Source organism: Sander lucioperca, chromosome 3 (assembly GCF_008315115.2).
Source record: "Sander lucioperca isolate FBNREF2018 chromosome 3, SLUC_FBN_1.2, whole genome shotgun sequence".
Taxonomy (NCBI): domain Eukaryota; kingdom Metazoa; phylum Chordata; class Actinopteri; order Perciformes; family Percidae; genus Sander; species Sander lucioperca.
In genome coordinates this window covers 8,615,707-8,642,324 of record NC_050175.1, presented here as the reverse complement: position 1 = coordinate 8,642,324, position 26,618 = coordinate 8,615,707, and the positions used below count along the sequence as shown (strand labels likewise).

Below are 26,618 nucleotides of genomic sequence, written 5' to 3'. Positions count from 1 at the left end.
TTTCACTTTCTAAACCTATAACATGCACAAAAAGATATATAACACAATAAAGGAAAGGGGAAAAGCCAAAAACCATAATATGAGCACTTTAAGAAATTTAAGAAATGTAATGCTGGTGACTCTTATTAATTTATCCATGATTTATCCAGCACAGCTTTCACCATTGTTTGGGCTTCCCAGTTCATTTCAGACCCTGCATGCTGTGTGGGTTTCTAACAGACAAGACAAACACTGACTCCTCTTCTTTTCTCTGTACTTAAATATGAGGCTAAGACAGTCATCATTTGGTAGCCAGGCCTCATTCTGTCTCTGAATTCCTTGTAAAGATAACCAACATAATCTGTGGCTGCTCTGGCACCCCCTGAAGCATCATCCCTTCAGAATAGAGGGTCAATCGTCTGTCCATGCTTCTATGCCCAGTGCTGTTAAGGATTGCAGGGTATTAAGAAGGATTGAGCCCACAGAAGGAGCTGTGGTATTTACTGAATGAGAGCTGAGGGGCAGAGATGGAAATGGCTCAAATCTGAACCACATGCTGACAGAGAAGGAAAACCAGAGAACAAGAAGCCCCAGACGCTGCTGGGCGACATGCAGCAGTGCTGGAATGTAAGGAGGGAAAGATTGTGTGGCATTTTGCACATGCAGAGAAAAGTGAGCTAAATTATAGTTTGGAAACATAAATGGAGTAGTTTGACATTGGGTTCAGCGTTCAAATTCATGCTAGTAACATTATTGCAAGGCAGCATTTTCTTTTCTGGTTAATTCGAAGGAAGTAGTGAAGTAGAGGCAAGAAATAATCGGGCAGTAAAAGCACCTCAATTTCAGAGCGACTTTAGATTTGTAAGTTGCTCAAGAGGAAAAGTCGGAGGCTCATTAACTTTGGTCTCGGTTGTTGTTAGTGTTGGCCATGCTGTTGTAAACACATGCCATTGGGCTAATAAACGGTTAATATTCCGTCTTAGTCTGTGTTATCATTGTTATATCCAGTAATATGAAAGATTGAAGAATATAACACTCATCAAAAACATGGAGAGCATGAATATCCACAGCAAATATTTATAATCTCAAGTGTCACCATCCTAGGCGACTGTTATTAGAAGTGGCAAAACAGTGAATCAGTGTGGGTTAGACAGAAGACAGTAGATCAGGCTTAATGTTAATATTTTTTATAATTATCAAACTACTTGCATGAACCCCAACTTTCACTTGTTTGTAGAATATCTAACAAAATAATGGTGTATTAGCCCACGTTTTGAAACTTTGACAACCATGAAGCAATGAGAGTAGACTGGAATTCAGCCTGGAAGCTGCAGAGGGTTTGTTCCCTGTAGGTCAGACTCTGCAGCAGTCTTCACACCGAGTCCTGCTGGGCAGCAGATTGTCTGTAAACCAGGCCACAGCATTTGGCACAGGGCTGAAGGGGAGGCAGCCCCAGATTGTGGTGGGTGTGTGCGGATAGATGCCAGGAATACCGTTACCGAGGGGTTGTTGAACAGTGTGTGGCAGTCTGAAGAGTTACACTGTTGACCTGCATGTCTCATTATGAACAGAAGAGAGGAAGAATACCATGGCACAAAGGTGCTTCCTCTGAAGTTTGTGACTGACTATACTTGTGCGTGTCTGGCTTATAATATAATCTAGATCTTTTTTAAATTGAGTAGGCTGTTTGTCAGGATACAGCTACAGAGTAAGCACAAATAGAGGCTAGAATGTTTCATGTACTTTCTCTACTTTTCCTCCTGCTGTAATTTTTAATTTTTAAGTCCACCATATTCAAACGTTTTTAATTGGAAAATGCCTTGCTTATTTCATATAATTGAAATTATCTCAGAGAAATGGATGCCAGCCTTTTCAAAATTGGAAAGCAGACATTTTTCCTCAGGCTTCCATTGCATTATATCCAAAATTCAAGACTGGCGCCTGGAAGCAAGTGCATTGCAACCCCCATCTATCCAGGGTTAATTGACTCTTAGAATCCATTTCCAGTACTCTATATTTCTCTGTTGCCTGAGCTGTATCAATATCACTTCATTATTCCAGCAAACAAAACAGCCGTTCCAAACATAACAAACCACATAATCATTTCTGAACCCTTGCTGCTGGTGAGAACTCGTCTGTCTAGACTAGAGTGTACACTGAGGTGCCATCAGTTTCCAGGGGGTGTTCTCCATCTGCTCACCCAGATACAACATTAAATTGCATTTGTGTTGCAAGTCGAGCCACACTCCCATTCTGCTCTGCCTGTTTGAGACCTACAAGTAGCAAAGACAAGAGCAGGATCTTGGAAACAAAAGCCCAATAGGAGTTTGACCAGTCTGACTTGGCTAACCCACTCCCCATATAATGAACTACCCGCATCAAATACACACCTTGAACACTAGTGAAGTAGAGGCGCTGTGCTAAATAATCTGGAGACTGCTAATCTTTTGGCAAAGAAAAACCATTCGAGGATAACTAAAAGGAACAGAACTCATTCAACCATCTAAGCAGTGCTTCCACGGGAACATTTCTAAGCTACCATAACATTTTTTTCTGGAAGGCGTCCATATGTAGCAGTTCCCACTGAGCTCCCCCGGCTCTACTCTTATGAAAATGTTTCTTTTAATTAAACTAGTTGGTGGGATGCATCAGGCTCAGTGGTCGACGCCAGTGATGATCAATGTTGGCTAAGGAACAGAGCTGCAGCACAACAAGGAAGAAGCATCGCTTTCAGACCCTGTTTCGTCCTCAGGCCTCCCTGTTATCTTTCAGCCCTACTCCAGGTACATCCATCCATCCTCGGTTTGTGTGTGTGTGTATGTGTGTGTGTGTGTGTGTGTGTGTGTGTGTGTGTGTGTGTGTGTGTGTGTGTGTGTGTGTGTGTGTGTGTGTGTGTGTGTGTGTGTGTGCGTGTTGGGGGGGGGGGGCGGTGATGGTAGAGTTTGGTGCACGGTGTGGTTCCATTTCTACAGCCCATTGTCCTCCATCAGGCACAACGGGATGTTATCAGTCTCAGCCAGGCTCAACCTCCTACAATGCTTCATTACCTGTGTGTGTGAGCGTGTGTGCGTGTGTGTGTGTGTGTGTGTGTGTGTGTGTGTGTATTATCATCCCGCAAACAATGCTTCATTACATGTCTCTCCCAGGGCTCCCTTACATTTCTTCCTGTCTCATTACCCAGTGAGAGTCCTGTTATCTGTTTTAGTCATATTTACCGAGCAGACCTTTGCCATCTCAGAAGCACACACACACACACACACACACACACACACACACACACACACACACACACACACACACACACACACACACACACACACACATATACACACACACACACACACACCCACACAAAGCTGTCTTGTTTGTTAGCAGCATAATCTTGACATCAGTGCTCGTAATGAATAATCGCTTGGTGTTTAATCAGTGTGTGTGTGTGTGTGTGTGTGTGTGTGTGTGTGTGTGTGCACTTAAGAGCTCACAGACATACATACTACACTACTACTAAAAATCAATATACTTATGTTTGATTACTTTATGTTCATAAGGGATCCTGAGTAACCAGAACATTGAACTGTATCTTGTATCATGTCCCATACATCTATTTCCTTTTTTTTTTACCCATAGGTTGTTAGGCCTCAGAATAAGAATGAGATTTATTGCCAAAGTAATAAATTATTGCATTTAGTAGAAATTACTTTACATCTCCTTTTTCCAATGCCAACACACAAAATAAACAGTCTCATGAAGAGACATGAAGAGATTGGCTCAGGCTGGATGCTGTCACGGTCTGCTTTGTTCACGTTCAAATATTCAAAGTCAGTCATTGCGAGTGCAGATGAATATGATGGCAGGGCTGGAGGCTGCATCGCATCACATCTAATAAGATTCGGTCATGTTATCATACAAAGTCCATTGATCATCCACATCTGGCCCAGTTTCTCTCCTCGGCCCAGATTAAGGATTTCACAGCATGGTCGATAGAAAATGTTTCACAAAAAACACAGATAAATAGTGGGACACAGAGAGTTGGGGGAATCTATAATTAAATGTAATTATTCAGCCTTATGCAATCCGGGATTTTTTTTTATAGTTATTTGAAGAAGCTGAGTGTCATACTGGTGTAACATAAGCCTAATGTTCAAATGAGAAACAGCATCCATTTAGGTCTGCATTTACATAATACTGAATATTTTAACTTCAACTTTGTAGTCAAATATGAACTTTAGCTCGGCTACTGCTTTACTGTCTGTATTAATGGTGGAAAATATTAGATGTGTTGTTTTCAAATGAAACTTTCTGTTTCCCAGGCAATAAAGTGGGAAATAAAAACAGATTCAGCAGGATTTTTCTATTAAAACTTGACTTTTCACATAATAACCAGTCTCTGAGGAGATAACAGAGCCTCGAGCTGTTGAACAGTTAATTGTGAATGCATGTTTTTTTAATAAAGGCCAGCTGCCTGCTCGACTGATTATCTGCAGTCTCTATAGACAGTGATAAGCAAGCCCATTAGAGACCAGCGCATCATCTGACACCTTCTGATATATAAGGTCTTTTTAAGAATTCATTCATGTCTAGTGTTTTTTTTCTAAATGGGCATGGCACTTGTGAATGGTTATGCCTCTTGGCTGCATGTCCTCTCCAATTTAAATCTGTTTGTCTAATTGATAAATGTTATCGCTTAATAAGTTGTGACAGAAAATTAATAGCGCTGGTCAGAGCGGTTGTGTGAAGGTCATGGTGACGGCTGATGGTTGATGATTTAATTGTTTTTTTACTCGCCTCTCGAATTGTTTCTAACCAGACATAGCATCCTAAAACCACCCTGATGGCTAATTCTGGCACACTTACTAGCACTTTAATCAGGATCCATTCCACCAAATTACCCGAAAGGGGTCCTGCTGCCTTTAGATGTACTATGTTAAAGAGAAAAGCCTCCCCTGGATACTCTTACTCCTGTTATATACGCTATCAGTAATGTGATTTTCAAGGAATTTAATTATATTATTTTGCGATGAAGTGTTGCAATTCTGTCAATTTTATTGATTTCCCACATTACCCAGCACCTTGTCTCGCATTGCCAGACCTTCCTCCACAGCACTGTGGAGGAGGGTCTGGCTAGTCCACACAAAATTCTGAGATAGGGGAAAAACGTGCTCTGGTTTATTGGCATTTCTTTAAATCAATCACAATCGTCATGGGACGGAGCCATGGTGCCGCTGCAAAATAGCCTTAGGAAGGAACTTGTTTTGGTATACGTTCAAAAGTTGGTTTAGTCGTGCAAGAGAAAACTCTGTTGAGCTGAGGAGCAGTTAACCATAGTCCTCATAAATCGACCGGAGTTTAAAGCTTTAGTGCGTAGCTTTTTGATATTAATGAAGGCCCGTTACATTCAAGCAATTGCCAAATGAGTTGCTACAAAGCTAATTAAGACTACATAACTCTCTCTGTATTTCTCAGTATGACTATGTTCAGAAGATTGTGTTGTCCGGCGACTTTCGCACGCAGAAGCTCAAGTGAAGATAATTACCTCTTCTGAAGAGTCCATCATGTTTTTTTTTAATCCTCCGTGTCCTCCTTGGCTACTAGCAATGCTCATTGGTGTTTTAAGCCCCCACTGTCGACTTCAAGGCAGCGCTGTGACCGTCGACTTCAAGGCACCTAACCCTAACCTAACCGTAACCCTTGCCTAACCCTAGTGCCTTCCATGCAGCGCTGCCTGGAAGACGACGTTGGGGGCTTAAAACACCACTAGCAACTGTGTGGAGGAGGGGTGGGGGGGGGTGGTGCGCGATCACGGAAGGCTTGTATCATGTGGAGGCGCCGACAGTTTTGTTGTCAATACTTAGAATTCCTCAAAGGAATGCACTATCGCTTTAAAATTCCAACACAAAGAAAGCGGAAGGTAACAGACATCCGGCCGAAAAGCAAAATTGCTGGCGGCACCGGAGCAATCCCGGAAATGGAATCTCGTGGATATAGACTACCCAGTACCTTACCTTTTAGCAACCCTGGAGAATAACTCATGTTCAGGTGATTGTTCATAATTTATTGGTAAAATATTTTCACTATTTTCACTTCTTTTACTCGTTACAGTTTTACAACATTTTATTAATTTGTTTTTAATTTTGTAATTGTTTCATGATGGCCTTTAAAGCACTTTGATCGTGGTTTTTAAAAAGTACTATATACAGTACAGTGATAACTACTTGCCATCAAGCAGGAAATATCTGAACATAACATGACCCATCTATCTACTCTATGTATTTATTTATAGAGTAAAATATATAGCAAACATGCTCAAACACCCTCACTTGGGTGTTTCACCCCAGTCTATTAATGCACACACTGCTTTACAGTTCTCTATGTATCTTTATTAGATCTCTCGCAGCTCCGTCTCATCTTTCTCCACCTTATTCATCCTTTCAGTTGCTCTATGAAAAATTCATACTTTGGGATGGTGAACTGCCCACTCTTATTTTAAAAAAAACATTCATTTTCACATCTATTGGTATATTCAGACTACCTCTTTAGATCTGGATCTGAACTTTACAAAGAGGAGGAAAAAAATCAGTGGCATGAAATGTCCGAGTAGGCAATTTATTCACATGTTGGCTCAGGCTTCTACAGCAGACTGTGAACGTCAATACATTAAACTCCTTTGGCTATGCTAACTACCCTTTTGCTATTAGCAGATTATTCTCCACACCTAGTTTCCCAATTTTACAGTTGCTTGAACATGGAATAACGTATTTTGTATTTGTGATTGTAATTATTGATTTTTTTTCATTCTTTACACTTTAAATTTGGTGCAACATCCAAAAATAATGCATGCTTTTTAATCAAATCAAACTTAATGTCAGTAAAATCGACAAGCAAGGAGGGTTGCCATAGTCATACAAATGCATTAAATACACACACACACACACACACACACACACACACACACACACACACACACACACACACACGCACCATGCACCATGACACTGGGTTAAATAAACACTTAGCTACTCCATCTGACCACAGGCCAATAGTGGTGGTGTGTCTCGCCTTGTCACTAGCTCAGCTGCACTCTTTAATTATACAGCCATTGATTGGTCAGGATGTCGATAAGGCATTTAAGCAACTTAATCCTCGTTGTATTAACATGAGCAATATGCACATAGTTTATGTATTAATTCTCAGCCTGAGGTGGAGCACTTGTATTTGTTGCCTCTTGCATTTCAATACGGCTGTCTGGGGTTTTCATGAAATGACAATAGAAAGAGGAGAAATTTATCAATTTGACTGCTAGTGGTGGTGGAGGAGGAGGATGGGGGGGGGGCTGCTGAAGTTAGTTTCTGCTGAACTGATGCCTGAACTGCTATCTCTTTTCTGTTGTTCTACCCCAACAAATCTATCATAGAGTAAGACATCTCTTAAAGTTAAATTAGAGCTGATTGAAAAAGCAATTTTCAATTGTGTGCTGTTAAGTCAGTCCATTCATGCATGGATGCTAGATGTATTTCCTCCCGCATCTATAACTGAGATGAGAGATGTTGCTGAGGGAGTCATTCCATCACCTCTGTGGCGACCTCCAAGGTTCCAGCCCATGAATGATAAGCACGTTTGGGTGGAGGCGGTATGGCCAAGGGGAGCCAGAGCCAGGGCCAGGACGGACAGGGAGCACAGGGCCACCGCTCACTGTGACCGTGACAGACGGAGTGGAGAGAACAAGAGAGCACTTGCTTTACAACTGACTGACAGCAGGTTAATTGACTGAACCTCCCCAGTGCAGCTCACTAGAAAGGCATCTCAATTCACCTTCTAAGATAAAGACGTTCATACTGATCTATGGAAAGCAGATGTACATGGAAACACACCAGGACTGATCACATATTAGTTCCTGTATAAGTTAAGAGAATCAGTTGTTTATCTCAGCAACAACAAAGCAGTAGTAGATAGCAGACTCTTCCACCTTAAAATGTTATTTTAACTGAAATAAAAACCAATGTACTGTATGTCTTGCTTATGTCTTACAGTTTTACACTCTAGTAGGATATGACACCAAGTTTGGTACAGACATTCTTATCCCCTCAATTTGAAATGTCAAATAAGGTCAATTTTATTCACACAGCCCAATATCAAAAACAACATATGACACCCTCTTTTCTTTGACCCCGTAATAATTTTTGTGATCCCTTTCCGGTGTCATGTGACCAGCCCGCAGTTGCCTATTTTTGTTCATGAGTTCATGAGAATGCGTTGCCTCTAGTCACATGCCATTAGTACGTTGGTTTATACTTGCAAAACTAATGACATCCTTCTCATCAGCCTCAGCTGTACTTTGTGTTTAGTGCCAATTGCTGATGTTAGCATCTGCAAATCCTACACTAAATCCTACACACTGAACCTTTAAGGGCAGGACCTTAGTGGTTTAAAAAATCAAAGCTAATGTGTTTACTAACTGATGAATTTCCGCAGCTCTGGCTGTGTTATTGAACACTGTCGGGAAATCTGAATTTTACGTAGTTGTGTGAATGCAGCAGCATTCATGGTATTGTTATCCTATTCTGCAGTAAGAGTTGTGGTCGCCTATTACTCCTTACTTTCAGCAACAAAAAACATTTGAATATCAAAATGTTCAGCCCCCTTAAGACATTTGTGCTGGTATTCAACTTTTCTCAACCATTTATAGTTTTTAAAATATTAAGTTTTTTTTTTTTTTTTTTTACATTGAAAGTCAATGCAGCAATCTTTACATGTATATCTTCTTTTTTTTAAGATTATTTTTTGGGCATTCACCGCCTTTAATTGATTGGACAGCTAGATATAAAAGAGGAGAGAAAGGGGGAAGACATGCAAGAAATCATCACAGCTCGGACTCGAACCCTGGACCTTCTATGTCGAGGCATGAAAATCTACATTTGTGCAACCACTCGACCAACTAAGCTCACCTAGGCATGTTTTTCTCCTTCTAAATGCTACTCGTACCACATACTTTTACCTACAGACGTCATTCAAACTTTAAATTATTCACAACAAACCTTAAGTTATTAGAAAATGATTCAGCTTATTGATATATTTTACAGTTTTTGTGTTACCACTGTTAAAGTTTAGTGCTTTAATGGCAATTAGGGACTGCAGACCATAGATATAGAACAATAGATATGACATGACGTCATAACAAATGGCATAACTGTCCGCCATCTTACTAGGGTACTGTTTACAATTGTCACCTATGGCAGCAAGTATGGTTATCAGCTGTGCAGCACCTAACTGCTTTACCAGAAGGACCGAAGAGACCCAGGAGGCTGGCATCACTTTCTACATGTCAGTAGGAGTAGATAAAGTATTTTTTTCTCTTCTTTTTTTAACTATAAATACAGAAAAGTTGGTGAACTAGCTAGCTAGCTAGTTACGTTACCTAGCAACTGTTAACAGACCGGCTGAGAGGTCAGTTATTGGTGATTGCTAGCTAGCTCTTAACAGCATTTATGAACAGCAAACATTGTTTTAGTTGATTGATTTTTGACCTCAAATAAGACATTTAGTAACATTAACGTTATAACATTTTTTTTTAACACGTCGTTAATATTACCCCTACATTGACTGCTGCGGCTGATTTCACTCAATCTGTGTTAAGTTTTCAGTTAAATTAAAGTTAACGACAAGTACTCTTCTTTACTCCTAAATCTCATTTTATAATATCTCAAGACAAATCCAGCAAGCTAACGGTACGTTGAAATGTAACGTTACACATAGAGTAAAGTTACGTTACACAAATCAACATTAGCCACACCCAGCAACACGGAGCCCTAACTGACCAGCCGCACTTAACGTTACATTTTCACCAGCTAACGTTAGCTCCCCAAACATTAGCCATGTTGAATCCTGCTGTCACTCATCATATATTAAGATCTAGTGTTGTCATCTTACCTCATGCCTTTACACGATTTTCCTTTCAGTAAAGCAAATTAAAACTTAATAATCCATGTCTTGATGAGGTAAAGTAACTTCAATCCAGAAAGGATTCCTACTTCAGCAGCAAAGTCTCCGCTAGTGATGGGACGTTTGACACCGAGGCACCGAAGCTTGTATCACTCCCGCAAAGCACACTGGTTCGAACCAGTGTTGGAGCTTGTATCGAATTGAAATAAGCACGTGACTGATGACGTCCGAAGCTTCGAACGTCACTGAAACTCCGGAAGGGTTGGCTGGATTCATGGATTCATGTCGCTGCGTGCTTACCAACGGCCCGTTAGAATTCACTGGAACATCGCAGGGTTTATGAGTGTGGCTTGCAATTTATTTTATTAGCCTTTTAATGGAAATTAGCCTACTTACATACACCTGTACATAATTCTACGTAGCGGTAGAAGATGGAATTGTTGCTGCAGTTTATTGAATCCATATTTAGCCTAATTAAACATACTTACATTCAAATCCTGATCACAGTAATTTATATTATTATATTATGTTATATTCAAACATAGGCTTTATATTTTTAATTCAGTCATGTCATGTCATTTAATTCAAGTTCAGTCATGTCATGCCATATGCATGTGTCCATTCTGTCTCTCCTATGTTCATGTTGTAGCTTCGTTCGAATGTGTCGAGTTCATAGCCACTGTCATTTCTGACTGACCACCAGATGTCACTGTGTTGTTTTTGATGCTTTGATGCTTCGGATCATTTTGCGATGCAATCAGGAAGAAGCTTCAGAGGCTTCACAAGGCTTCATTCGCCCATCACTAGTCTCCACATTTCTATCGTAAATGTAATTTCCATAACGTTAGCGCAATGAAAATTGCGACAAGTCCATCAGCAGTTCTGGTGAAGTCATTATAGTCTTTATCAACAAGAACTCATTGAAGCTAGCGAGGCTCTTCAACTACTCCACTCATCGTCACAACAAACTCCATGCCGGCCGGTTGACAGGAAGACAACAAACACTAAACAGGAAGTAGCGGGGTTGATGGGAAACGTGGTATTATAGTTGAGATAAACTCTACACACATAAATAAATGTATTAATAAATTACAGTTGGATGATTCTCTCATGTGTCTTATCGTAACTACCGCTCTATAGACCATAATACTGAATCTGTTTAGGATTTCCACGTTAAAAAATATTGTTTAATGTATATTAGCCATTCAGAATACCAAAGACCGTTTTTACATATTAAGTTCAGGCAAAATTGAAAAAATAAAATTATTACCTGCAATATAAATGCAAAATTATGAGATTATCTTTATAATTGAACGAAATACTTGTTCTCTTGGAGCTATATCAATCAAAATTCCACCCAAATCTCTATTTTTTGTTTCTTTCTAGAAAGGCACAGTTGTCTTACAGTCATTACTTTGAATTAAAACCACTACTGATGTATTGGTAGAAAAATATAAGGATTATAAAGACAACATGAGCCTCTTTCCCCATTGGTTCCAATTGAAGCAATTCTAAAACTTAACCCTGGTAAGATGGCTGCCAAGTGGTTCCATCCTGGAATGGCAAGTATGAATTACATGTCATATCTATTGTTCTATATCATTAATATTATACAGTCTATGTTCTATATCTATGCTGCAGACTCTGTCACTTTGTTTGATTCCCAGCTGGGGCTGGGCCTTTTTGTGTGGAGTTATTGTGTTCTTACATACTTTCTTTGACATAATATACTACAAATTTTTATTACTTTTTTCGACATTCTATACTATGACTTTTTTGACATAGTATATTTACTATACTATGACTTATACTACGACTTTTTTCGACACAATATACTATGACTTTTTTTGACATGCTATACTATGACTTTTTTCATGAGTTTTTTGACATGCTATACTATGACTTTTTTCAACACACTATACTATGACTTGTTTTGACAAACTATACTATGACTTTTTCGACATGCTCTACTATGACTTTTTCGTGACTTTTTCGACATGCTATAATATGACTTTTTTCAACACAATATACTATGACTTTTTTCGACATACTATACTATGACTTTTTTCATGACTTTTTTCGACATTCTATACTATGACTTTGTTGACATAGTATATTTACTATACTATGACTTGTACTACGACTTTTTTCGACACAATATACTATGACTTTTTTTGACATGCTATACTATGACTTTTTTCATGAGTTTTTTGACATGCTATACTATGACTTTTTTCAACACACTATACTATGACTTGTTTTGACAAACTATACTATGACTTTTTCGACATGCTCTACTATGACTTTTTCGTGACTTTTTCGACATGCTATAATATGACTTTTTTCAACACAATATACTATGACTTTTTTCGACATACTATACTATGACTTTTTTCGACATACTATACTATGACTTTTTTCATGACTTTTTTCGACATGCTATACTATGACTTTTTTCATGACTTTTTCGACATGCTATACTATGACTTTTTTCAACACAATATACTATGACTTTTTTCATGACTTTTTTGACACATATACTATGACTTTTTCATGACTTTTTTATTGACTTTTTTTGACATGCTATACTATGACTTTTTAAAGTATAGTATACTATGACTTTTTTCATGACTTTTTTCAACATGCTATGACTTTTTTCATGACTTTTTTGACATACTATACTATGGATTTTTTTGACATACTATACTACGACTTTTTCAACACAATATACTATGACTTTTTTGGACATGCTATACTATGACTTTTTTTTGACATACTATACTATGACTTTTTTCATGACTTAATACTATAACTTTTTTCGACTTACTTTAATATGACTTTTTTCATGACTTTTTCGACATGCTATACTATGACTTTTTTCATGACTTTTTTCGACATGCTATACTATGACTTTTTTATTGACTTTTTTCGACATGCTATACTATGACTTTTTAAAGTATAGTAAAATATGACTTTATTCATGACTTTTTTCATCATGCTATGACTTTTTTCATGACTTTTTTGACATACTATACTATGGCTTTTTTTGACATACTATACTACGACTTTTTCAACACAATATACTATGACTTTTTTGGACATGCTATACTATGACTTTTTTGACATACTATACTATGACTTTTTTCATGACTTAATACTATAACTTTTTTCGACTTACTTTAGTATGACTTTTTTCATGTGTTTTTTGACATGCTATACTATGACTTTTTTCAACACACTGTACTATGACTTTTTTCATGACTTTTTTCGACATACTATGACTTTTTCATGACTTTTTCGACATACTATACTATGACTTTTTCGACATGCTATACTATGACTTTTTTCAATACACTATACTATGACTTTTTTCATGACTTTTTTGACACAATATACTATGACTTTTTTCATGACTTTTTCTACATACTATACTATGACTTTTTTCATGACTTTTTTCGACATGCTATACTATGACTTTTTTCAACACAATATACTATGACTTTTTTCATGACTTTTTTGACGCAATATACTATGACTTTTTTCATGACTTTTTTGACACAATATACTATGACTTTTTTCATGACTTTTTCTACATACTATACTATGACTTTTTTCATGACTTTTTTCGACATGCTATACTATGACTTTTTTGACATACTATACTATGGCTTTATTTGACATGCTATACTACGACTTTTTTCATGACTTTTTCAACATGCTATACTATGACTTTTTTCAACACAATATACTATGACTTTTTTCGACATACTATACTATGACTTTTTTCGACATACTATACTATGACTTTTTTCATGACTTTTTTCGACATGCTATACTATGACTTTTTTCATGACTTTTTCGACATGCTATACTATGACTTTTTTCAACACAATATACTATGACTTTTTTCATGACTTTTTTGACACATATACTATGACTTTTTTATTGACTTTTTTTGACATGCTATACTATGACTTTTTAAAGTATAGTATACTATGACTTTTTTCATGACTTTTTTCAACATGCTATGACTTTTTTCATGACTTTTTTGACATACTATACTATGGATTTTTTTGACATACTATACTACGACTTTTTCAACACAATATACTATGACTTTTTTGGACATGCTATACTATGACTTTTTTTTGACATACTATACTATGACTTTTTTCATGACTTAATACTATAACTTTTTTCGACTTACTTTAATATGACTTTTTTCATGACTTTTTCGACATGCTATACTATGACTTTTTTCATGACTTTTTTCGACATGCTATACTATGACTTTTTTATTGACTTTTTTCGACATGCTATACTATGACTTTTTAAAGTATAGTAAAATATGACTTTATTCATGACTTTTTTCATCATGCTATGACTTTTTTCATGACTTTTTTGACATACTATACTATGGCTTTTTTTGACATACTATACTACGACTTTTTCAACACAATATACTATGACTTTTTTGGACATGCTATACTATGACTTTTTTGACATACTATACTATGACTTTTTTCATGACTTAATACTATAACTTTTTTCGACTTACTTTAGTATGACTTTTTTCATGTGTTTTTTGACATGCTATACTATGACTTTTTTCAACACACTGTACTATGACTTTTTTCATGACTTTTTTCGACATACTATGACTTTTTCATGACTTTTTCGACATACTATACTATGACTTTTTCGACATGCTATACTATGACTTTTTTCAATACACTATACTATGACTTTTTTCATGACTTTTTTGACACAATATACTATGACTTTTTTCATGACTTTTTCTACATACTATACTATGACTTTTTTCATGACTTTTTTCGACATGCTATACTATGACTTTTTTCAACACAATATACTATGACTTTTTTCATGACTTTTTTGACGCAATATACTATGACTTTTTTCATGACTTTTTTGACACAATATACTATGACTTTTTTCATGACTTTTTCTACATACTATACTATGACTTTTTTCATGACTTTTTTCGACATGCTATACTATGACTTTTTTGACATACTATACTATGGCTTTATTTGACATGCTATACTACGACTTTTTTCATGACTTTTTCAACATGCTATACTATGACTTTTTTCAACACAATATACTATGACTTTTTTCGACATACTATACTATGACTTTTTTCGACATACTATACTATGACTTTTTTCATGACTTTTTTCGACATGCTATACTATGACTTTTTTCATGACTTTTTCGACATGCTATACTATGACTTTTTTCAACACAATATACTATGACTTTTTTCATGACTTTTTTGACACATATACTATGACTTTTTTATTGACTTTTTTTGACATGCTATACTATGACTTTTTAAAGTATAGTATACTATGACTTTTTTCATGACTTTTTTCAACATGCTATGACTTTTTTCATGACTTTTTTGACATACTATACCAGGGGTGGCCAACCAGTTAGGTATAAAGAGCCACAAAAAAAAATGCACCATAGCAAAAAGCCACACAACACATGCACGTCCACACTACAACAGCAACAGTGTCTTCCAGATCTAATGACAGTCATAATACATAGCAGTTTTCATAGTTTTTTTTCTCACTTAGATTGACTCAGTGGGAAACCTGACAGTCTTTGTTATCCACAATCCTTTTCAGGTCTTGCTTGAACTCGGTTGTGGCCACTCGAAGCAACTCTTTCACTCATTTGTCACTAAAGGGGCTTTCAAACAATCGGATTCAGCAGTGAAAGGGTTAACGAGGAAGGTGATCTGTGGCCGCTGTTTTTCCTCAGGTTGCAGAATCTGTCCTCAAAACTGTGCTGCATTATTTTCCATTTTAAAATAATTGGCAAATGTATTGGCAGTATTGGCAGATGCATTCAAATGTGTTTTTTTTGTTTACTTATCTGAAATACTGTATGTTTCAGAAAAGTTAAAAACAATCAACCAATGACACAGCCCCCAGCCACACAGTAAGAGCCTCACAGGAGCAGGCAAAGAGCCGCATACGGCTCAAGAGCCACAGGTTCGCCACCCCTGTACTATACTATGGCTTTTTTTGACATACTATACTACGACTTTTTCAACACAATATACTATGACTTTTTTGGACATGCTATACTATGACTTTTTTTTGACATACTATACTATGACTTTTTTCATGACTTAATACTATAACTTTTTTCGACTTACTTTAATATGACTTTTTTCATGACTTTTTCGACATGCTATACTATGACTTTTTTCATGACTTTTTTCGACATGCTATACTATGACTTTTTTATTGACTTTTTTCGACATGCTATACTATGACTTTTTAAAGTATAGTAAAATATGACTTTATTCATGACTTTTTTCATCATGCTATGACTTTTTTCATGACTTTTTTGACATACTATACTATGGCTTTTTTTGACATACTATACTACGACTTTTTCAACACAATATACTATGACTTTTTTGGACATGCTATACTATGACTTTTTTGACATACTATACTATGACTTTTTTCATGACTTAATACTATAACTTTTTTCGACTTACTTTAGTATGACTTTTTTCATGTGTTTTTTGACATGCTATACTATGACTTTTTTCAACACACTGTACTATGACTTTTTTCATGACTTTTTTCGACATACTATGACTTTTTCATGACTTTTTCGACATACTATACTATGACTTTTTCGACATGCTATACTATGACTTTTTTCAATACACTATACTATGACTTTTTTCATGACTTTTTTGACACAATATACTATGACTTTTTTCATGACTTTTTCTACATACTATACTATGACTTTTTTCATGACTTTTTTCGACATGCTATACTATGACTTTTTTCAACACAATATACTATGACTTTTTTCATGACTTTTTTGACGCAATATACTATGACTTTTTTTCATGACTTTTTTGACACAATATACTATGACTTTTTTCATGACTTTTTCTACATACTATACTATGACTTTTTTCATGACTTTTTTCGACATGCTATACTATGACTTTTTTGACATACTATACTATGGCTTTATTTGACATGCTATACTACGACTTTTTTCATGACTTTTTCAACATGCTATACTATGACTTTTTTCAACACAATATACTATGACTTTTTTCATGACTTTTTCGACATGCTATACTATGACTTTTTTATTGACTTTTTTCGACATGCTATACTATGACTTTTTTCATTACTTTTTTCAACATGCTATGACTTTTTTCATTACTTTTTTGATATACTATACTATGGCTTTGTTTGACATACTATACTACGACTTTTTCGACATGCTATACTATGACTTTTTTCAACACAATATACTATGACGTTTTTGGACATGCTATACTATGACTTTTTTCAACACAATATACTATGACTTTTTTGGACATGCTATACTATGACTTTTTTTGACATACTATACTATGACCTTTTTCATGACTTAATAATATAACCTTTTTAGAATTACTTTACTATGACTTTTTTCATGACTTTTTCCGACATGCTGTACTATCACTTTTTTCAATACACTATACTATGACTTTTTCGACATACTATACTATCACTTTTTTCATGACTTTTTCGACATACTATACTATCACTTTTTTCATGACTTTTTCCGACTGCTATACTATGACTTTTTTCAACACACTATACTATGACTTTTTTCATGACTTTTTTTGACATGCTATACTATTACTTTTTTCAATACACTATACTATGACTTTTTTGACACACTAATTCTATGACTTTTTTCATGACTTTTTTGACACAATATACTATGACTTTTTTTCATGATTTTTTCTACACACTATACTATGACTTTTTTCAACACATTATAGTATGACTTTTTTCGACAAACTATACTATGACTTTTTTCTACATACTCTACTATGACTTTTGTCAACACACTATACTATGACTTTTTTCGACAAACTATACTATGACTTTTTTCGACATACTATACTATGACTTTTTTTATGACTTTTTTTGACTTACTATACTATGACTTTTTTCATGACTTTTTTCAACATGCTATGACTTTTTTCATGACTTTTTGACATACTATACTATGGCTTTTTTTGACATACTATACTACGACTTTTTTGACATGCTATACTATGACGTTTTTCAACACAATATACTATGACTTTTTTGGACATGCTATACTATGACTTTTTTTGACATACTATACTATGACTTTTTTCATGACTTAATAATATAACTTTTTTCGAATTACTTTACTATGACTTTTTTCATGACTTTTTCCGACATGATGTACTATCACTTTTTTCAATACACTATACTATGACTTTTTCGACATACTATACTATCACTTTTTTCATGACTTTTTTGACATACTATACTATCACTTTTTTCATGACTTTTTTGACATACTATACTATCACTTTTTTCATGACTTTTTCCGACATGCTAAACTATGACTTTTTTCAACACACTATACTATGACTTTTTATGACACAATATACTATGACTTTTCTATGACTTTTTCTACATACTATACTATGACTTTTTTCATGATTTTTTCCGACATGCTATACTATGACTTTTTTCGACAAACTATACTATGACTTTTTTCGACATGCTATACTATGACTTTTTTAGACATACTATACTATGACTTTTTTCAACACACTATACTATAACTTTTTTCGACAAACTATACTATGACTTTTTTCGACATGCTATACTATAACTTTTTTCATGACTTTTTTGACATGCTATACTATGACTTTTTTTGACATACTATACTATGACCTTTTTCATGACTTAATAATATAACCTTTTTTGAATTACTTTACTATGACTTTTTTCATGACTTTTTCCGACATGCTGTACTATCACTTTTTTCAATACACTATACTATGACTTTTTCGACATACTATACTATCAGTTTTTTCATGACTTTTTCCGACTGCTATACTATGACTTTTTTCAACACACTATACTGACTTTTTTCATGACTTTTTTTGACATGCTATACTATTACTTTTTTCAATACACTATACTATGACTTTTTTGACACACTAATTCTATGACTTTTTTCATGACTTTTTTGACACAATATACTATGACTTTTTTTCATGATTTTTTCTACACACTATACTATGACTTTTTTCAACACATTATAGTATGACTTTTTTCGACAAACTATACTATGACTTTTTTCAACACACTATACTATGACTTTTTTCGACAAACTATACTATGACTTTTTTCAACACACTATACTATGACTTTTTTCGACAAACTATACTATGACTTTTTTCGACATACTATACTATGACTTTTTTCATGACTTTTTTTGACTTACTATACTATGACTTTTTTCATGACTTTTTTCAACATGCTATGACTTTTTTCATGACTTTTTGACATACTATACTATGGCTTTTTTTGACATACTATACTACGACCTTTTTTATGACTTTTTTTGACTTACTATACTATGACTTTTTTCATGACTTTTTTCAACATGCTATTACTTTTTTCATGACTTTTTGACATACTATACTATGGCTTTTTTTGACATACTATACTACGACTTTTTTGACATGCTATACTATGACGTTTTTCAACACAATATACTATGACTTTTTTGGACATGCTATATTATGACTTTTTTTGACATACTATACTATGACTTTTTTCATGACTTAATAATATAACTTTTTTCGAATTACTTTACTATGACTTTTTTCATGACTTTTTCCGACATGATGTACTATCACTTTTTTCAATACACTATACTATGACTTTTTCGACATACTATACTATCACTTTTTTCATGACTTTTTTGACATACTATACTATCACTTTTTTCATGACTTTTTTGACATACGATACTATCTCTTTTTTCATGACTTTTTCCGACATGCTAAACTATGACTTTTTTCAACACACTATACTATGACTTTTTATGACACAATATACTATGACTTTTGTATGACTTTTTCTACATACTATACTATGACTTTTTTCATGATTTTTTCCGACATGCTATACTATGACTTTTTTCGACAAACTATACTATGACTTTTTTCGACATGCTATACTATGACTTTTTTAGACATACTATACTATGACTTTTTTCAACACACTATACTATAACTTTTTTCGACAAACTATACTATGACTTTTTTCGACATGCTATACTATAACTTTTTTCATGACTTTTTTGACATGCTATACTATGACTTTTTTGACATACTATACTATGACTTTTTTCATGACTTAATACTATAACTTTTTTCGACTTACTTTAGTATGACTTTTTTCATGTGTTTTTTGACATGCTATACTATGACTTTTTTCAACACACTGTACTATGACTTTTTTCATGACTTTTTTCGACATACTATGACTTTTTCATGACTTTTTCGACATACTATACTATGACTTTTTCGACATGCTATACTATGACTTTTTTCAATACACTATACTATGACTTTTTTCATGACTTTTTTGACACAATATACTATGACTTTTTTCATGACTTTTTCTACATACTATACTATGACTTTTTTCATGACTTTTTTCGACATGCTATACTATGACTTTTTTCAACACAATATACTATGACTTTTTTCATGACTTTTTTGACGCAATATACTATGACTTTTTTCATGACTTTTTTGACACAATATACTATGACTTTTTTCATGACTTTTTCTACATACTATACTATGACTTTTTTCATGACTTTTTTCGACATGCTATACTATGACTTTTTTGACATACTATACTATGGCTTTATTTGACATGCTATACTACGACTTTTTTCATGACTTTTTCAACATGCTATACTATGACTTTTTTCAACACAATATACTATGACTTTTTTCGACATACTATACTATGACTTTTTTCGACATACTATACTATGACTTTTTTCATGACTTTTTTCGACATGCTATACTATGACTTTTTTCATGACTTTTTCGACATGCTATACTATGACTTTTTTCAACACAATATACTATGACTTTTTTCATGACTTTTTTGACACATATACTATGACTTTTTTATTGACTTTTTTTGACATGCTATACTATGACTTTTTAAAGTATAGTATACTATGACTTTTTTCATGACTTTTTTCAACATGCTATGACTTTTTTCATGACTTTTTTGACATACTATACTATGGCTTTTTTTGACATACTATACTACGACTTTTTCAACACAATATACTATGACTTTTTTGGACATGCTATACTATGACTTTTTTTTGACATACTATACTATGACTTTTTTCATGACTTAATACTATAACTTTTTTCGACTTACTTTAATATGACTTTTTTCATGACTTTTTCGACATGCTATACTATGACTTTTTTCATGACTTTTTTCGACATGCTATACTATGACTTTTTTATTGACTTTTTTCGACATGCTATACTATGACTTTTTAAAGTATAGTAAAATATGACTTTATTCATGACTTTTTTCATCATGCTATGACTTTTTTCATGACTTTTTTGACATACTATACTATGGCTTTTTTGACATACTATACTACGACTTTTTCAACACAATATACTATGACTTTTTTGGACATGCTATACTATGACTTTTTTGACATACTATACTATGACTTTTTTCATGACTTAATACTATAACTTTTTTCGACTTACTTTAGTATGACTTTTTTCATGTGTTTTTTGACATGCTATACTATGACTTTTTTCAACACACTGTACTATGACTTTTTTCATGACTTTTTTCGACATACTATGACTTTTTCATGACTTTTTCGACATACTATACTATGACTTTTTCGACATGCTATACTATGACTTTTTTCAATACACTATACTATGACTTTTTTCATGACTTTTTTGACACAATATACTATGACTTTTTTCATGACTTTTTCTACATACTATACTATGACTTTTTTCATGACTTTTTTCGACATGCTATACTATGACTTTTTTCAACACAATATACTATGACTTTTTTCATGACTTTTTGACGCAATATACTATGACTTTTTTCATGACTTTTTTGACACAATATACTATGACTTTTTTCATGACTTTTTCTACATACTATACTATGACTTTTTTCATGACTTTTTTCGACATGCTATACTATGACTTTTTTGACATACTATACTATGGCTTTATTTGACATGCTATACTACGACTTTTTTCATGACTTTTTCAACATGCTATACTATGACTTTTTTCAACACAATATACTATGACTTTTTTCGACATACTATACTATGACTTTTTTCGACATACTATACTATGACTTTTTTCATGACTTTTTTCGACATGCTATACTATGACTTTTTCATGACTTTTTCGACATGCTATACTATGACTTTTTTCAACACAATATACTATGACTTTTTTCATGACTTTTTTGACACATATACTATGACTTTTTTATTGACTTTTTTTGACATGCTATACTATGACTTTTTAAAGTATAGTATACTATGACTTTTTTCATGACTTTTTTCAACATGCTATGACTTTTTTCATGACTTTTTTGACATACTATACTATGGCTTTTTTGACATACTATACTACGACTTTTTCAACACAATATACTATGACTTTTTTGGACATGCTATACTATGACTTTTTTTTGACATACTATACTATGACTTTTTTCATGACTTAATACTATAACTTTTTTCGACTTACTTTAATATGACTTTTTTCATGACTTTTTCGACATGCTATACTATGACTTTTTTCATGACTTTTTTCGACATGCTATACTATGACTTTTTTATTGACTTTTTTCGACATGCTATACTATGACTTTTTAAAGTATAGTAAAATATGACTTTATTCATGACTTTTTTCATCATGCTATGACTTTTTTCATGACTTTTTTGACATACTATACTATGGCTTTTTTTGACATACTATACTACGACTTTTTCAACACAATATACTATGACTTTTTTGGACATGCTATACTATGACTTTTTTGACATACTATACTATGACTTTTTTCATGACTTAATACTATAACTTTTTTCGACTTACTTTAGTATGACTTTTTTCATGTGTTTTTTGACATGCTATACTATGACTTTTTTCAACACACTGTACTATGACTTTTTTCATGACTTTTTTCGACATACTATGACTTTTTCATGACTTTTTCGACATACTATACTATGACTTTTTCGACATGCTATACTATGACTTTTTTCAATACACTATACTATGACTTTTTTCATGACTTTTTTGACACAATATACTATGACTTTTTTCATGACTTTTTCTACATACTATACTATGACTTTTTTCATGACTTTTTTCGACATGCTATACTATGACTTTTTTCAACACAATATACTATGACTTTTTTCATGACTTTTTTGACGCAATATACTATGACTTTTTTTCATGACTTTTTTGACACAATATACTATGACTTTTTTCATGACTTTTTCTACATACTATACTATGACTTTTTTCATGACTTTTTTCGACATGCTATACTATGACTTTTTTGACATACTATACTATGGCTTTATTTGACATGCTATACTACGACTTTTTTCATGACTTTTTCAACATGCTATACTATGACTTTTTTCAACACAATATACTATGACTTTTTTCATGACTTTTTCGACATGCTATACTATGACTTTTTTATTGACTTTTTTCGACATGCTATACTATGACTTTTTTCATTACTTTTTTCAACATGCTATGACTTTTTTCATTACTTTTTTGATATACTATACTATGGCTTTGTTTGACATACTATACTACGACTTTTTCGACATGCTATACTATGACTTTTTTCAACACAATATACTATGACGTTTTTGGACATGCTATACTATGACTTTTTTCAACACAATATACTATGACTTTTTTGGACATGCTATACTATGACTTTTTTTGACATACTATACTATGACCTTTTTCATGACTTAATAATATAACCTTTTTAGAATTACTTTACTATGACTTTTTTCATGACTTTTTCCGACATGCTGTACTATCACTTTTTTCAATACACTATACTATGACTTTTTCGACATACTATACTATCACTTTTTTCATGACTTTTTCGACATACTATACTATCACTTTTTTCATGACTTTTTCCGACTGCTATACTATGACTTTTTTCAACACACTATACTATGACTTTTTTCATGACTTTTTTTGACATGCTATACTATTACTTTTTTCAATACACTATACTATGACTTTTTTGACACACTAATTCTATGACTTTTTTCATGACTTTTTTGACACAATATACTATGACTTTTTTTCATGATTTTTTCTACACACTATACTATGACTTTTTTCAACACATTATAGTATGACTTTTTTCGACAAACTATACTATGACTTTTTTCTACATACTCTACTATGACTTTTGTCAACACACTATACTATGACTTTTTTCGACAAACTATACTATGACTTTTTTCGACATACTATACTATGACTTTTTTTATGACTTTTTTTGACTTACTATACTATGACTTTTTTCATGACTTTTTTCAACATGCTATGACTTTTTTCATGACTTTTTGACATACTATACTATGGCTTTTTTTGACATACTATACTACGACTTTTTTGACATGCTATACTATGACGTTTTTCAACACAATATACTATGACTTTTTTGGACATGCTATACTATGACTTTTTTTGACATACTATACTATGACTTTTTTCATGACTTAATAATATAACTTTTTTCGAATTACTTTACTATGACTTTTTTCATGACTTTTTCCGACATGATGTACTATCACTTTTTTCAATACACTATACTATGACTTTTTCGACATACTATACTATCACTTTTTTCATGACTTTTTTGACATACTATACTATCACTTTTTTCATGACTTTTTTGACATACTATACTATCACTTTTTTCATGACTTTTTCCGACATGCTAAACTATGACTTTTTTCAACACACTATACTATGACTTTTTATGACACAATATACTATGACTTTTCTATGACTTTTTCTACATACTATACTATGACTTTTTTCATGATTTTTTCCGACATGCTATACTATGACTTTTTTCGACAAACTATACTATGACTTTTTCGACATGCTATACTATGACTTTTTTAGACATACTATACTATGACTTTTTTCAACACACTATACTATAACTTTTTTCGACAAACTATACTATGACTTTTTTCGACATGCTATACTATAACTTTTTTCATGACTTTTTTGACATGCTATACTATGACTTTTTTTGACATACTATACTATGACCTTTTTCATGACTTAATAATATAACCTTTTTTGAATTACTTTACTATGACTTTTTTCATGACTTTTTCCGACATGCTGTACTATCACTTTTTTCAATACACTATACTATGACTTTTTCGACATACTATACTATCAGTTTTTTCATGACTTTTTCCGACTGCTATACTATGACTTTTTTCAACACACTATACTGACTTTTTTCATGACTTTTTTTGACATGCTATACTATTACTTTTTTCAATACACTATACTATGACTTTTTTGACACACTAATTCTATGACTTTTTTCATGACTTTTTTGACACAATATACTATGACTTTTTTTCATGATTTTTTCTACACACTATACTATGACTTTTTCAACACATTATAGTATGACTTTTTTCGACAAACTATACTATGACTTTTTTCAACACACTATACTATGACTTTTTTCGACAAACTATACTATGACTTTTTTCAACACACTATACTATGACTTTTTTCGACAAACTATACTATGACTTTTTTCGACATACTATACTATGACTTTTTTCATGACTTTTTTTGACTTACTATACTATGACTTTTTTCATGACTTTTTTCAACATGCTATGACTTTTTTCATGACTTTTTGACATACTATACTATGGCTTTTTTTGACATACTATACTACGACTTTTTTTATGACTTTTTTGACTTACTATACTATGACTTTTTTCATGACTTTTTTCAACATGCTATTACTTTTTTCATGACTTTTTGACATACTATACTATGGCTTTTTTTGACATACTATACTACGACTTTTTTGACATGCTATACTATGACGTTTTTCAACACAATATACTATGACTTTTTTGGACATGCTATATTATGACTTTTTTTGACATACTATACTATGACTTTTTTCATGACTTAATAATATAACTTTTTTCGAATTACTTTACTATGACTTTTTTCATGACTTTTTCCGACATGATGTACTATCACTTTTTTCAATACACTATACTATGACTTTTTCGACATACTATACTATCACTTTTTTCATGACTTTTTTGACATACTATACTATCACTTTTTTCATGACTTTTTTGACATACGATACTATCTCTTTTTTCATGACTTTTTCCGACATGCTAAACTATGACTTTTTTCAACACACTATACTATGACTTTTTATGACACAATATACTATGACTTTTGTATGACTTTTTCTACATACTATACTATGACTTTTTTCATGATTTTTTCCGACATGCTATACTATGACTTTTTTCGACAAACTATACTATGACTTTTTTCGACATGCTATACTATGACTTTTTTAGACATACTATACTATGACTTTTTTCAACACACTATACTATAACTTTTTTCGACAAACTATACTATGACTTTTTTCGACATGCTATACTATAACTTTTTTCATGACTTT

At 33.1% G+C, this 26,618-nt stretch overlaps 1 long non-coding RNA gene across 1 annotated transcript; it reads right to left on the bottom strand.

The window, feature by feature from the left end:
- Nucleotides 1–803: 803 nt before the first annotated feature.
- Nucleotides 804–9,810, bottom strand: LOC118494692. The gene is made up of 3 exons (XR_004896823.1): nt 9,801–9,810; nt 9,114–9,643; nt 804–814 (listed from the first exon to the last, which is right to left on the bottom strand). It is a non-coding gene; the product is annotated as an uncharacterized LOC118494692 (long non-coding RNA).
- Between the last annotated feature and the right edge of the window lie 16,808 nt (nt 9,811–26,618).